Source organism: Cebus imitator, unplaced genomic scaffold (assembly GCF_001604975.1).
Source record: "Cebus imitator isolate Cc_AM_T3 unplaced genomic scaffold, Cebus_imitator-1.0 Scaffold55, whole genome shotgun sequence".
Taxonomy (NCBI): domain Eukaryota; kingdom Metazoa; phylum Chordata; class Mammalia; order Primates; family Cebidae; genus Cebus; species Cebus imitator.
This window is the reverse complement of record NW_016107370.1, coordinates 1324125-1333374: the sequence shown is the minus strand read 5'-3', so window position 1 is coordinate 1333374 and position 9250 is coordinate 1324125. Positions and strand designations below refer to the sequence as shown.

The following is a 9250-nucleotide window of genomic DNA, read 5'->3' as shown; positions in this document are numbered from 1 at the left end:
ACACACACACACACACACATGCAGCTAATACTTATGGAATCCTTACTTTATGACAGCACTGTTCTAAGTCTTTTTAGAGCACCATTTAATCTTCGCAGTAACCCTAACAGTAACAGATAAGCACTGTTATCCCTGCTCTACAGACGATCCCACTAAGGCTTGGAGAGATCAATAGAAGTTTCCATCCAAGTGGCCCTCTGAGTGTACATTTCTACCTCTCTCTTTCTCTGATTCAGACTAAATATCACATCCATAAGAATCTTGGGAAAACAAGACAAAGTATCATCAAATGAACAGTCTGGGCTAGGGTCGAAAGAAAAGCAGAACCAGGGGACTGCTGCTGCACAAGTAGTATTCTACAGATGCCAGAAATCCAAAAGAAACAAGTCCAGAGACAAAGTCAAGAGATCCAAGGGGCTACAGTGACTAACCCTGGGGCAGTGATCAGGTGATTTATCCGAAAACTTCATTTCCTCTCTGCTTTTCCCATTGCTACCTTGCACTTCATGTGGCCCAAAGCAGGAGTGTGGTCCTAAGGCTGCTAAGACTGCAGTGCAGGCAGCTCAAGAGAGTGAGGAGGCCCATGCAGGAGACAAACCTAAAAGGCTGCCTCCTGGCCCATCCCGCCAGGCCCTACATATTGCTTCGACCTGGCACATGCCCATGAACAGAGGGCGACAGGAGGCACAAAGAGGAAGACCAGCAGACCACCAAGAACCATCAATGATGTGAAAGGGGCAGGCAAATGGGGTCTCAGAATAAACCAAAGAAGAATGTTAAATACGCACAATTAACATGCTCGTAAAATCTAAGAGGGTATCAGCACATCAAAACAAGAACAGAGTCAAATTTTTAAAGAAAAACGAACCAAGACTTAAGAGAAGGAGCCAGTATTTTTAACCTCAAACTACAGTGCTGCAGCTTCTTTCACAGGAAAAAATGGGATGTGATTAACACTCATCACAGGTGGGTGACTTGGAAATCCCTGCCATCCCTACTCTAACACCATTCCACATTAACCTCCACCCCGCTCCCTGCTTAACATATGTAAGAAGCGTTTTCGTCTTTTCCTCCACACTTACACATTTACACCTATGGGCACAGGAGGAATATGTCTTTGTTTTACAACTAGATATTACATATTTTTCTACACATTGCTTCTCATTCATCACGACCTCACAGAACTGTGCTCCAAAGCCAACTCCGATGCAGCTCCAGTACTCTCTTAATGTTACATACAAGTAATCCACAAATAGTCTATAAATTGGCCGTTTTTCAACTGATGAACTTTCATATTTTCAATATTTTGCCACTATAATGGTACAATAAACATTGTTAGCCATATGACTTTGCACATGCTTTTATTTCTAAAAGACAGATACCGAGGACAAAGGCTGCTTAGAAGAAAGGTATAGTCGTTTTTTATTTTAATATACACTCCCATCTGCTTTTCAAATAAGGTCATGATAATTCATACTTCCATTAGTATTATGAGAAATAATACCACTTACCACTTCCACTATATCCTTGCTATCAAAAAGTGGTATTTTTCTCTATTTTTACCAATCTGATGGGTTTAAAGTAACATCTCATTGTTGTTTTAATCTGCATTTCCCTAGCAAAAATGAACTGTTTTTCACAGGTTTCCTGGCTGTGTGCATTTGCGGTCTGTGAATTCCATATTAGTATTCTTTGTCCATTTTTCCTTTGTGTTTTTCTTAATTTGTAAGTTATTTACTACAGATAGTAGCCCATGTCTGTTACAAATATCCCTCCTTGATCTATGACTTCATCACATATCTTTTACCATAGAAAAGTTTTAAAATATGTTAAAATATATATTCAGGATACATGTGGTGGCTCATGCCTGTTAATCCCAGTACTTGGGAGGCTGAGGCGGGCAGATCACTTGAACCCAGGAGTTCAAGACCAGCCTGGGCAACATGGTGAAAGCCTGTCTCCACACAAATCTAACCTTGAATTGTAATAATCCCCACGTCATGGGAGGAAGGCATGGTGGAAGGCAAATGAATCAAGAAGGCAGATTTTTCCCATGCTACTCTCATGATAGTGAATAAGTCTCATGTGATCTGATGGTTATAAAGGGGAATTCCCCCGCACACACTATCTTGCCTGCCGCCACGTAAGATGTGACTTTGCTCCTCATTCACCTTCAACCATGATTGTGAGTCCTCCCCAGCCACGTGAAACTGTGAAACCTCTTTCCTTTATAAATTACCCAGTCTCAGGTATGTCTTTATTAGCAGCATGAGAACTGACTGATACAGTAGGTCTTGCCTGTAGTCTCAGCTGCTTGGGAGGCTGAGGTGGGAGAATCACCTGAGTCTGGGAGGTCAAGGCTGCAGTGAGCCCTGAATATGCCACTGCACTCCAGCCCGACTGACAGTGAGACCATCTCAAAGAATAAACAAATAAAAATAAAATATATGTTCAAATTGTGTCTCTTTGCATAGCTTGTGCGTATCAAATTCTGCTTAAACATGCTCCCTCGCTCCAAGATTATACAAAGTAGGTTCTTCTATTTTCTTGTAAAAGTTGCATTGCTTATTAGGTGTTTGAGGATTCTGGGATTTATTACTGATCATGATATAAGATAGAGGTCTGGGCTGTTCCCCCCATCCCCACTCCAGATAAAGATCTGGTTATGCCAGTGCCATCCTCAACAGTACTGAACTATCGTCTTGTTATACATTCTCTCTCTTACTTAATGAGACACAGTCCTAGATTCTCAAGTCTGTTCCAATGAACTATTTATGTAATTCTGGATCAATACCACATTGCTTTGATCACGAAGACTTATTCTTAGCATGCTGTCATCACTTGTAAGCCAAATCTGCCCTCACTGGTTTTCTTTTCCATATTTGTCTTGGCTCCTCTCAGGTAGTATGTATTTATTCTCCTATAAAGACTTCAGGATTATTTTATTCAACTAAAAAGAAAACCCACCACTTTGGAAATTCTAATTGGAATCACAAGAAATTTACTTATTAATTTTGTAATAAGATACATTCAGAGATTATGCGTTTTAATTTCTGTAGATTATATTTCACATTCTTCAGTATGAAGGTTATAGGTATTAGTTCAGTATCTTCCTAGGTTATCTGCTGCTATCATGAAAGCAATACTTAACTTCTATTTCTAGGTGTTTATCTTCTAAACACAGAGAAGATAATTTCTAGGGACATATTTTTGTCCAGCTACCTTGACAATTTCTTCTTTTGATTTTAGATTTTTTACTAGAGGCTCTTGTGATTTCTAGACATATGAACATTTCATTGTCTTACTCCACTCATAAGAACCTCTAAGATAATATTAAATAATAATTGTAAAAGATGACATTCTTCTCTCATTCCTAATTTTAATTGAATAGTTTTAGTGTTCTGTCTTTTAGAAAATATTTGCTGTATGTGGTGTGTATATACATACATACGGCCTTTATGTTTAGGTAATTTATTTTCATCCCCAGTTTACTTTCTGAGATTGTACTATACTAGGAATGGCTGCTAAACTTTCTCAAATAGCTTTCTAGCCTCTACTGACTTAGAAATACATTCTTCTCCTTCTATATGATTAACAATCAATGATAGTGATGGGTTTCTAATAGTTAATGACCCTGGTATTACTGGAAAATACTGATTATAATGCACTAGCTTTTTGATGCACTCAAGAGTCTGTTTTTTAATAAATTATTTTAAATTTCTACATTTGCTTTCATAAATAATATTGATCTTTACTTTTATTTTTTTAATTTATCAGATTTTTAAATTAAAATTTTGCTGGTTTTATAAAATGAACTGGGAATCTTTCCATGTTTTATAAGAGTAAAAATAACACTCAAATTTTCTATTTTTCAAGCCAGCCTGACCAACATGATGAAACCTCATCTCTACTAAAAATACAAAGTAGTCAGGCATGGTGGCACATGCCTGTAATCCCAGCTACTCGAGAGGCTGAAGCAGGAGAATCACTTGAACCCGGGAGGCAGAGGTTTCGGCGAGCCAAGATGGCACCATTGCACTCTAGCCTGGGCAACAAGAGCGAAATTCTGTCTCCAAAAAAAAAAAAAAAAAAAAAAAAAAAAACCCACCTCAGCTAGAAATCCATGGATTCCTAGTGCCTTTCTCAATGGTAACTTTTAATCATCGTTCTTACCTCTTCTATAGTAATTGGTCTATTCAACTTTTCCATGCTTCTTAAATCAACTTTGGTAATTTGTGTTTTCCTGAGAAGTCCGCCCTATATTTTCAAATGTGTTACATGTAATGTTTTTCTATAAAGTCTACTGATACCTCTCTGTGTCTCCTTTCTCATTCCTATTATCTATTTCTAAGTTAGGATGATTTCTTTCTGTTAAGTTAGGATGATGAGAGTTTACTTCATTGGTCATTTCAAATAGCCAGCTATTGGATTTACTTAACTTTTAAATCTTATCATCTCCTAATTCCTCCATCCTAGTTTTTACATTTTTTGATGAGTTGATCTTTTTATAATTTCTTAGCATACAGACTCAATTCTTTATTTTTTGCCTTCATTAATAATGAAAGTAGTTCTTTTCTCCAGGTGATATGCTCTGCGATGTTTAGAATTTTTACCAAGACCAAGAAAGAAAAATACCTAAGATGAAAATGTTATGAGTCACAAGGCAAGTAAGCAATGAAACTAATAGGCCAGTTGTTGGCATTCTAAAAGAGGAGGGGGATGAATAAATTGGCCACAGTGGGGGTGGGCAGAAAGAAGAGGAGAGGGGGAGGGGAAGAGGGAGGAGGAAGAGAGGCAGGAGGATGGGGGGAACTGTTTCCATTTCCTGAGTGCAGGCCAAGTTTGAGCTATTTTCTCTTCTCTATCATCTTTCTTATCCTATTGTTAGGTTTTCACTCTTCATTTCACATTTTGGGAAAAATATTTGGGTTCATATTCAGGCTTAAAATAACTAACCAACAAACAAACAAAAATTCCCATCAGAATTAATCCTGCAGTCAAACTACATTTAACCTATTTTTAAAACTGCTATTAACTATCTAGAATCAGGACAGTGTTCCAACTCGAAGGAACCCCAGGATCTTGAATCAGCAAAGATCCACTCCCAGGTCACGACAGTGAGCTCACTCATGCATAAATGTGGCTTAATATATCTGTGGAGCATTTGAGCACAGCTTGATCTACAGCTCTGTTAATCAGAAAGGCCAATAATTCAGATCCCACTCTTTCTCCAGGTTCAGAAATGTACCCTTTTAAGAAGTGACCTTGTCTATACGGTAACTTCAGACAGCAATTCTCAAAAGCCAACGCTGAAGGGGCAAAGGGAGTCTGCTTCTCTCAGGGTGAGAGGCTCTGACCTCATTAGAAAACCGTCTAAAGCCAGAAGCAAAGCTGCTACTATTTTCTTAATCCTCACTGCAGGGAATTTTTAGAAGACTTAAAAGGTCTCAACCTGGCCTGGGGAACTTGAAAATGACACTCGAATAAAATCACATTCATTTATGCTCCACTAATTCAGAATTATTTTTATGATCTGTAAAGAGTTTGGACTCACGTTTCCATTTTTAGACCTTATGACAACAGGCTGAGAAGGAGGTTCAACCTACTTATGGGAACGAATTTTAGACGCCCTGACTCATATGTAAACAACCAACGTGCTAATAATTTATCTGTTAGAGCACATACTTCTATTTGGATTGCTACCATAAGTCCTTATAAAAACTAGAACCAAAATGACAATGTTCATATTTAATTTTTTCACTTTGTTCCTGAATTCTTTCCCCTGAGTGAATCCCAGTGAATAAAATTTTACTATTATATTAAACCCCCATTATAAAGGAACTCTTTGGTGGTATAAACCATTTCATGTTCTCAAGGGTTTCTGAGACCAGTGAGGACATAGTACCAGTCTGCTCTTTTTTTTTGAGATAGAGTCTCGCTCTGTCACCCAGGCTGGGGTGCAGTGGCGTGATATTGTCTCACTGCAACCTCTGCCCCGAGGGGTTCAAGTGATTCTCCTGCCTCAGCATCCTGAGTAGTTGGGACTACAGGTGATCGCCACCAAGCCCAGCTATTTTTGTAATTTTAGTAGAGGCGGAGTTTCGCCATGTTGGCCAGGCTGGTCTCAATATACCTCCCTTCTCTTTAAGTTATGTCAACTTTTTGGGGGAAAGTTCCCAAGTTCCACCTACCATGAATAAGAAACCTGAATTGGATCCTGCGTAAGCAACCCCAGATCCTGATCAAGAGCCAGATTTCAGACGACACACGTGAGTGAGCGCGGAGCCACGGCCAAGGGTAGAACTGTACCCCAAACATCACTGGGGGATGGGCACAGTACTGCCGCTACTAAGTCACAGAAATGTTAAAAAGGTGGAACAGGGCCCAGGGACCCTCAGCTATCAAGTCTCTTAGAACCTAATGGCTGGTTCTGCACAAGACCAACAGCCCAAGTACCTTCATATATTCCTATTACACTACAAGTAACAACCCTCACCCCCACCTATGCACATAACCCTGCCTGCCTTCACCCAGTCTTCAGGGAGGAAACTACAACTCCAGAACTGTAAGTAAGAGAGTGTCAAGGTCCCTGCATTGGCTATAAATAAGCACGGTTTGCAATTTCCCAGAAGAAAACCCCAAATCTTTAAAATGAGGTATTTGGTTGATTTCCCTCTGCCTGGCCCCCACCCAGCACTGTGGTTTTCATCTGTGAAAATTAAACGGAACAATCTGTTTTCCAAAGTTCTATGACATACAGCTACTTGTCACGGTGAAAATATAAAACAGCGCTGGTTGGAACTATGAGATATCCTTGTATCTTTTTCAAGCACTTAACTTTCACTTCCTCGTGAAAATATTCTCTGATTCCATTCTTAGCAAACAACCGTATGCTAAAGCTTAAAGAGAAAAGAGTAGATGAGAAAATGTGCATTTTCACCATGCAAAGGGCAAGAGGGGAGACATAATTCAAGGGGCTTTTTCTTGTGCACAGGATGGGTGGGAGAACTGAGTACCTTTGGATCACCCCATATTCCATCACACTGTAGTAAGTAGTGTATCCCAACAGCCTATGGAGGTACCCAGGTGGGAATGTAATTGATTCCCGCCTGCACGTTTGTGCTGTGATATTTGCCCAATGAGGTCAAGGAACAGGAGACCACCATGCCTCCCACAAACACCCACACACTTAATGCTTCCAACCTCAGCCAGCAATTCTGTTAGTTACCACTTTTGTGGATTTCTCTTCTCTTACTTGTGCTCTTTCCATTTTTTGCATATTATTTCTCCCACATATCTTAAGCTGTGGTGCCAGATCTCTATGGATATGTTACCATGTCTGGCAAAGATGAATTCTGCTGCACCTTAAGTGGCATGCTGCCTCCAGGAGCTTACACCTGAGGAAGGGAGGTTCAGACCCGTGCAAACCCAGCTCCGTAAACTGGTTACATTTGACTGGAAAACTTGGTATAATCTTCGACTGATGTTTCTGAGCTGAAGCAAGCTACTCTCACGCTGAAAGTTTGGGGGTTTTTTGTTTTTGTTTTTTAGATGGAGTCTCACTCAATTGCCCAGCCTGGAGTGCAGTGGTGTGATCTCAGCGCACTGCAACCTCCATCTCCCGGTTCAATAGGTTCTACTGCCTCAGCCTCCCAAATAGCTGGAATTGCAGGCACACACCACCACGCCTGGCTAATTTTTGCATTTTTAGTAGAGACAGAGTTTGACCGTATTGGTCAGCTAGTCTCAAACTCCTGACCTCAGGTGATCGGCCCACCTTGGCCTCCCAAAGTGCTGGGATTACAGGTGAGAACCACCGCATCTGGCCTGCTTGTGACAGTTTTTTAACAATAATTTTATTTCTTAATTACTGGTGGTTTCTACTATTTCCCCATTAAATCTTCCACTAATGACTAATGAATAGCCCTGAAATTTCAAGATCGGGCTTCCTACATGTCTTCTATTCTTACTAATCATCTCATTTCCCTCTCCTAACTGACACAATCCACAGTCCCTGCCAGCTGCTGGCCTCCCTCCTTCTCTCCCCCTCACCACACACACACATACACACACACACACAACACCCTAGTCAAAATAACCCAAGCTTCTTATGATTATAAAACAAACTTTCAAATATTTTTACCAAAAACATTTCTTCTATATATAACTTCCATCATTTTAAAAAGGGTAAATATTTTTGCCAGGTGGCTATATTTACCTTTCTTTAATCTCTGTTATTCTTTTGGCTATTTGTGAATACAACAGGCTACTTGGCTTATTAGTTCAGAGCTTTACTGCTCATTCTCCCACCAACCCACAAGTGTGCATGTACTAGCTAGAAGTTGGTGACCACAAAACTATATTAGTTCGTTAGGAATTAATTAAAAGGAAGAATAACCTCAAAAACAGGAAACATAAATAAGACATAATAAAGAGAATACCTTTAATTGATTCTATACTGCTTACTCTACTTTGTAGATCTTAGAATATCTTGTGTTTATTGATAAAATTTATTCAGTGAGTTGAACATCTCCCATATCGAGATGCTCACAGACTATTAGGTGTCTGGATCTGATCCACATTCTGCTTTAATCCTGGTAGGGCACTGAGTTCCTTCCCTGCCATTTTTTGATCTATTTTTTCCCTTCTTCATCATACGTTGTCAGATTTCAGAGATGGAGAGTTTCATTTTGTTTCACAAACCATTTGACAGCTTCTCTAGTGCTTTTTAGAGAATCTTTTCGTTCTTTTTTTTTTTTTAAACATTCACATAGGTAACCCTCAGAAGGAGCTACAATACACATAAAACCTTTTATGTAATGTGTGTCTAATGTGACGAACGTGATAGAATATCTAAACCTATTTTTAAAAGACTAAAACTCAGAAGTGTAAGCAAGTCCCATGCATCATAACCTGTTACCAATCAACATAAAGTTAAGGAAAGTGACAAGGGTAATTTTCATTTATTAGACAGCTGCTCATTCATTTGGTTGGAGTTATCCCAAGAAAAACCTGACCAGGAGAAATGTCAAGGTTTCTATTAGACTGTAAGCATCTTGAAGTCAAGGGACTTACTTTACTCCTTTATGTACTCCACATAACCACCTTGTCACATATACATGGAAAGCAAAATAACTGCTTATTGTGAATAAGAAAATCACCATTAATTATTTTGTAAATGTATCTGTGCCTACAAAGTACAGACAGATCTGGGAATAAAGTGAACTAGGCTTTTTTTTTTTTTTTTTTT

The 9250-nt window shown here is 39.3% G+C and overlaps 1 protein-coding gene across 9 annotated transcripts in view; it reads right to left on the bottom strand.

Annotated features, from left to right (window-relative positions):
• NEDD4L (NEDD4 like E3 ubiquitin protein ligase) overlaps nt 1–9250 on the bottom strand; it is a 346587-nt gene that overhangs the window by 182159 nt on the left and 155178 nt on the right. The gene's annotated exons all lie outside the window — the stretch shown is intronic.